General features: G+C 54.6%; 1 long non-coding RNA gene across 6 annotated transcripts in view; it reads right to left on the reverse strand.

The window, feature by feature from the left end:
• Positions 1-5,663: 5,663 nt before the first annotated feature.
• Positions 5,664-7,143, reverse strand: part of LOC119342156 — a 5,628-nt gene continuing 4,148 nt past the window's right edge. For 5 of the 6 annotated variants that reach the window (XR_005165415.1, XR_005165421.1, XR_005165428.1 and 2 more), the window contains one exon: positions 5,664-6,658. This is a non-coding gene — a long non-coding RNA (uncharacterized LOC119342156). The remainder of the gene's footprint in view (positions 6,659-7,143) is intronic. The other variant, XR_005165416.1, reaches the window with a different exon arrangement.

The raw sequence follows: 7,143 nt of genomic DNA on the forward strand, positions 1-7,143 counted from the left end.
CCTCTACACCGCTCAGGAGATGTTCAATATCACGAACAAGTGTGCAAGGGCTGAGGAGGGACGCCTCTCCCTCCTCGAGCTCCCTGATGTTGATCCAGAAGACAAGAAGACCAAGGCCAAGGACACGAAGCGCAAGGGACCAGCCGTGCTCGCGGACGAGCCAGAGACCAAGCGCGGCTGCGACCACCCCGAGTCGTCCAAGGGCAAGCACCCGTTCTACGCCTTCCACAACGTCTATAGCCACAACACCAGCGACTGCCAGGAGCTCAGGGCTCTCCGTGACGGGCGCCTTAGTCGACGCCTCGAGTGCAACGATCGAGGCTACGGTCGCGGAGGTGGCCAAGGCGGAGGACGTTGGGATGTACGCGACCGTCGTCAGGAGTGGCGCGACCAGCCTCGTGAGGACCGCTGGCAGGACCAACCTCGCGAGGGAAACTGGAGGGAGCAGCCTCGTGAGGATCAACCTCAGGGTAACGCAGCCTTGCCTCCTCTGCCCCCACCGCCAAGGAGGAATGAAGACCACCACCAGGACAGGGAGCTGGGGGCTTCCAGGAGCCTCGGGCCATCACCTGCATCTTGGGCGGCTCACAGGCCCCAGCCTCCCACCGCATCTTCAAGCAGTTCGCGCGCGAGGTGAATGCAGCGCTCCCCAAGCCTGAAGCAATTCGCCCTCTCAAGTGGTCCAAGTGCGCCATCACCTTCGACTCCTTGGACCGGCTCAAGTGTGCGGCCACCGCAGGCGCGCTCCCCATGCTCTACTGCCCAGTCATCGGCAATGTGACCGTCACCAAGACCCTCATCGATGGTGGAGCGGGCTCAATGTTCTCTCTATTCAGACGTTCGATAGGCTACAGATGCCATACTACCAGCTTCACCCCACCAGCCATTCTCACGAGTGACCGACGGATCAACACACCCGATCGGGCAAGTTCGCCTCCCTATCACCTTCGGCGAGCGCAACAACTACCACACCGAGCTCATCGACTTCGACGTCACCGACATCCGCCTGCCCTACAACGCCATCCTAGGGTACCTAGCGCTAGCCAAGTTCATGGCGGCCACGCACCATGGCTACAATGTCCTCAAGATGCCAAGAAGCAGCGGCGTCATCACGGTCGCCAATCAGGAGAAGGATGCGGTGTGCTCCCTCGAGCGCACCTTCCAAGTTGCAGCAGTTGAGAACCCCGAAGTCGAAGACGGCACCCTCCCTCCTGAGGTTGCCCCTAAGACAAAGAAGCTGCAGCTGGGACAGGGATGTCGTGAGGGAGCAGCACTCGAAGATGCAGCGTTGAGCCTCGCGCCTCCGGACACGGTGCCATCACCCATCGCATAGGAAGGCGCGCCCGGTGCTCCTCTCGGGCTGGGCTCGGGGGCTCTCCTTTGGAGGGTCTCAGACCTAACCAACATTGCAAGAGTTGTGCTCAGGCACCATGTGGAGGCGCTATTCAGAGCACGCTTCCCAGGAGAAGGCAGCAGGCGTGAGGCACCAGGCGTCCAGGAGTTTATTAGCAAGGAAATCAAAGAGATTCAGGAAGGAAGGGTTCTGCAAGGCGATCGCCATCTGCCGCGTGGTGCAGTTCACTGCCCTGGCGAGGGTAAGGAGTTCCGCGTCTGCATCGACATCCCCGGACTCAGCAGGGCCACGTCTCAGCAGCTCATGTGGCCGTCTCGTGTCGGCCGATGCGAGGGACCACCTCACAGCTACGTTCGCATGTTGTTTAGCCTCGCACTCAGACGGCATGCAAGGCCAGGCACCAGGCGCTCCTGGCGGAGATGGAGGAGCACCCTCAGGAGCCTCCCGGCCCCTCCGAGTCTCCCGAGGCTCGACGCCGGGGCGGCTCATGAGGAACAACTTCAACGGCATGCATTTTTTGGCTACTTCAACAATTCTTTAGTAACGGTACCAGGTGACATCTCTCTAGCTCGTTCAGGTTGGGGGCGCCCCTCGGGCTGCATCATCCCCAGGCCGTATGAGGCACAGCCTTACGACATGTGTTGCTTTGCATTCATCAAGATTATCTAATCGTTTCTATGAGCTTGTCTATGGTTGTCACTCCATAATCACCATGTGTGTTGACTAACACCAGTTCGGTATTGCCTCATGACACTCGCAATGGCATGGCGCTTGTGCTTGGATCCGTCCCTGCAATGCTGATAAACCCGAGGATCAAGCTCTGGTTCACCTGGCGATGGGCCACGGGTCAGCCTGAACAACCATCATCTGCCTTTGTGAGTCACTTGCACGTTAAAGGGGGATCTCCCGAGAATCGCGCCTCGGGAGCTCCTACTGGCTCTCCAGCCCTCACCCCCTGGCCTTGACCACGGCATCGCGACCTGGCATACCAGCGGCGGCTGAGCTTGCTCGAGGGCCGGGTCCCGAGGATGTAGAGCAACATGACGAGCAAGACAGGAAGGTGGCCACCGTAGGTCGCATCCAACGGCACTACGGGCACAAGAGCGGGCATCGTCTCCCAATCGGATTTGGGCATCCAAAAAGATAAGCCTCGGCTCGCTATAGCACTAGCTTCTCTCCTCACATGCCTTGCGTCGCAGTTCCACTTGGGCAGTTCAGCTCCCCTTTTCGATTTTCTGTGCAGCTGCTTGCACGCCAAAGGGGACCTCGTGAGCATTGCGTCTCATGAGCTCTTACCGGACCTTGGGCCGCTCACCTCCTAGCCTTGACCACGGCATCGTGACCTGGAATACTAGCGATGACTGAAGCCTGCCTGGGGACTGGGTCCTGTCGATGTAGAGCGCCACGCTGTCTAGGGAAAAGAAAAGGGAGGAACCTAGCCGAACTAGAATACGCATAACCATCACGAAACCAAAAGAAACCACATTACTATTAAGTGCATTCAAATCCTTACAAACCCCGCGAGGGCTGGTCTTCATCTCGCATAGGAGAAACAACTACAGGGCCCTACGGTGTCGTCAACGATGTCGGGCGGCAGCTGCAGCTGCGCTGCGGCCCCGGCGGGAGCTTGGCGGCACGTAGCTGTCGTCGCTTGACTCCGGAGAATCGCTAGGCTCAGGAGAGTCGCTAGATTCCCGGGAGTCGCTGCTGCTGCTGGATGAGGCGCTGAAGGGGACGGCAGCGGGCCCAGCGCCCGCTGCGGCGCCCCCCGAGCCATCGCCTCCAGGGCAGCACTCCAGCCGCTCGCCCTCCTCGTCGAAGACCTTGAAGAACAAGATGGATGTGTCGTCGTACTCGAAATGGATTGCCAGGGTTCCCTCCGCGCAGCAAGCCTGGGCAACCTCGCTCCATCCTCACGTCATGAAGACGTCTCCGAACGGCACCACCTCTACTTCAGCTCCGGTTGCCGGGCTGCGACACCCAGCGTGCTGCAGCCACAGCTAGGCCGCCCCCCTCGGAGGTAGTTCACCGGCGAAGAACCGTGGGAGTCGGATCCAGGTGTTGGGGGGCATTTCCGCCCACACCACAAACTCGCGCGAGCTATCTTTGGCATGGGTCCGTGGTACGGACGACATGGCAATGGCGGCCCTGCCACCATCATCAGGCGGTGCCCGACGGCGCACTCCTTCGTCCTGAGCCTGGGCATATGCGGGGAGAGGGAAGCCAGGCGGAGGCCTTGACTGCCAAGGCCTGGTCACCTCTCGCCTCACGTCGGCGTCATGGGGGAGGCGGAGTCGTTTCTTCGGCGGAAGAGGATGGGGCCCTTCCCAAGGGACCTTCCCCTTCTCGGGCAAGGAATACCTTCTGATCGGCGCCATGGAGGCAAGATGGAGGAGAAGGAAAGCAAAGGGAGCAAGACGAAGGAAAGATGGGCAGGGGTGCCACCCGCTCGTGCATTTATAGCCAGGAGAAGGTAAATCGTCGGCCTCCCACGATTTCTAGTAATGATGGTCCTCCCTGCATGCAGCATGCAGTTGTCAAGTCAAGCAGTTGCCGAGGCAGCATGGGGAAGCGGAGTCGCCCACGTCCCATCAATCGCCACGCATCATCACGCCCGCAGGCGGTTAGGGCCATCGACGCTCCGCACTTGCCCTTTGGCTTCGCTTGGAAGCCAAGTCCGAGCGCGCCTTGGGCCCGGGGGCTACTATCGGTGTCCTGGATATGGGGTATCCAGCCCTGCCTACCTGCGGCCCACCACATGGCCCCATCGACAGCCTGGTACGGCCCAGCTTCAACTCCAGCATCGCAAGACCCTCGCGAGGGGGGCAAGCCTCGCGAGGCGGACGACGCTAAGACCTCCGAAGGAGGCAGCCTCCTCAGGAGGGCTCCTGAGGGGCGGAGAGTTCTATACAAGATACCTCACGAGGCTCAGCTAACGTGAGCCATGACGACCAAGACCAGACAGGCGCCAGGCGGGCGCTAGGCGGGCACAGAGCGCAAATTTCCACTTCGGTGCAAGGGAGGCAAGCCACACGCGCGGAGTCCCGAGGAATCAGCCAAAAGTTGCCATTTCGGTGTAATGAGACCAAGACTGGCAAGACAGAGGTCATCAGTAAGCCCACCGCAGCGTCACGACCAGAGGCTTTCCACAGGCGAAGACTACTTTTGTCAGGATAGACTGTACTTCTTGTCCCCTTTCAAATCCCGTCGTTGTGGAATCCCTTCTCGCTCATATTTGGGAAGAGGACCAAGGCCACTATAAATAGGTCTAGCCTCGACCATAGGAAGGGGACGGATCCAGACCAGACCAAGCACAAGTAGAACACCACACGAGAACACCTCTCCTTCGGAGGCTTGTTCATCCATTGTACTTGTTCATCCATAGCCCCTCGGGGCAATCCACCACACCACACTGAAGTAGGGTATTACACCACAATGGTGGCATGAACCAGTATAAATCTCTGTATCCTTGTGTCTCTTTGAGCTTGACGCGTTAGGCCTAGGAAGATCTCGAGTAGGCAGGCTGGGCAGATTGAGATCTCCGCATGCATCTCAGAGTTCGAACCTCTCACGGGTTGCCGGATCCCGAAATCCGACAAATGCGCATCGTCGAAAATCTTGAAATAAATCCAGGAATAAATGCGAGCATCCGGATTTAAACCCTGCTAGGTTAGGGATACCACAATCTCTTTAACCATCCAATCACAGGTTCGTTCGCGGTTGAGAAATGTACTGAGAGAATGAAGCGCGCGTGGTCCTATGCTATGCATCCTTGGTGCTCCGCGCACGCGTGTCGCAGTAGCCGTTGTGATAGGTGGTGGGAAGTGGGGAACCGGAGCTGGATCGTAGTGGCACGGACAACGTTATCCCTGTGGAAGTGGTTGGGTGAGCTTTTTACCCTGACCGTGACCGACCGGTCTGGTTGGCAAGCGTTGGGTCGAGCGGATCGAAGCGAGGAACCAAGCTTTGGTAGGTGGAAGAACACGGGCAGCTGCGCTCAGTTTACGTCCGAAAGAATTCAAAGTTTAGAACGTCACGGAGACGTTTGTTGATATGGTTATTATCTTTCAAAAAGAAATTCAATCTATCCATCTTTTATCATGATAGTATAATGAACGAGAAATAATAAAAAATTATATCCAGATTCGAAGACGGACTAGCAACGACTACAAGCCCTGCAGCGAACCGAAGACACGCCGCTGTCATCGCCTCTTCCTCGTCGGAGCCGGGCAAAACTTTTTGTATTGTCAGAAAATCATCGTGTTAAAGTTCCATAGAATCAATGCAACAGAACAACAACCATCGTCAATGAAGATTAACGTATAACAAAAGATTCAATCTAAAAACACTCGAACGTACACGAAAAAGGATTAGATCCGAGCAACTGAATTAGTAGCAAAACTCCACAGTTTACTACTCGTACTAACACTCCCCGCGAATAAAATAATTACTTTTGGATCAGTATTATATTCTGTCCCAGGCATGCTTTGGCGAGTAAACTTTGTTGGCGGGCATGGTTTGGCGAGCCACATCAATTCCATTTCAGCATATTTCGAGACCCGTGCAGCTAGCTTTCCGAGCAGAACGGCCGATCATCACAGAGAGGTCTGGTTTGTCGAACAAAAAAAATATACTACTATATCCAAAAGTGCCCATGCATCATAGCTCACTTTCCTAACGCACGATCACGCACTTCTTTTCATTTCCAAACGCATGATCACGTACTCCTAGTTAGTTTTACGCGAGATTCCGGGAGTCGCCCGATGGAGCGGGACAGAATGAGAACTAGTGGTTGGGGCGCCACCCGGTGGCGCCGCTTAAGAGGAAGCTGGGCGGTGCCAGGTGGGAGGCGCCCCTTCAACAGCTTTTTTTCTGCCACACATGCACATACAACTGAAAACCTTGTTAATCAATGACCATAAAGCAGGCCAAATCCAGTAATCCAAATCATTAGAGCTAAAAGCGGATTGGGAGCCAAATCAGTTCAAACTACTTGACGGACTAAACATCTAGAAAGAAGCATTTCATCCACATCTGGAACTTAAGAGAGATCTACTGACCAACGTCAATAGCTTCTTGTCTAACCAAAGAGAAAACATACAAGGGTAGCAGATCATAGAAATTATATTGATGTTAACAGGCAGAAACCTTCTACCTTCTTAAGAAAAAGAAAGCTAAAATCTTCAGGCAGGGCATACTTTCATTCTTTTAACAATATATCGATCGTTCCTGTTTCCTGTACTATCATCATTCAATTCAATTCAATGTTTTGGATCTGTACTATCATCATTCAATTCATGTTTCCTGGGAACAAATAACAAAGAACAAATAAGATTACTTTGAATGTAGGAGGTAATCCTTCCATTTTTATGGAAAATGCAAAACAGTACATGATACTGAAATAATATGTTCTGCAACTACCGATTTTCTCTTTTGGACAGACCCAGTGCATAGAAGCTCCCACACAAGGTGGGGTCTGGGGAGGGATTATAGAAACCTAGTCTTACCCCTGCAAAGTGCAATGTAGAGAGGCTGGTTCGAACCTAGGACCTCTTGGCACAAGTGGGGAGTACTTCACCACTGCGCCAGGCCTGCCCTACCGATTTTCTCAAAAGAGAGTAAATTATTAAACCAATTCCGATTTCTGAAAACAATGCAAAATAACCAAGGTAATGTTGAAGATGCATGTGCAATTAGAACAAGCATGCATTCTTGACTAACAATGAGACTTACAGTTGGCACAACACTCGACCAGTTGAGGCTCAGATAGAACTGCAATCAAGATGCAG

The sequence above is a fragment of the Triticum dicoccoides genome, chromosome 1B, assembly GCF_002162155.2.
Source record: "Triticum dicoccoides isolate Atlit2015 ecotype Zavitan chromosome 1B, WEW_v2.0, whole genome shotgun sequence".
NCBI lineage: Eukaryota > Viridiplantae > Streptophyta > Magnoliopsida > Poales > Poaceae > Triticum > Triticum dicoccoides.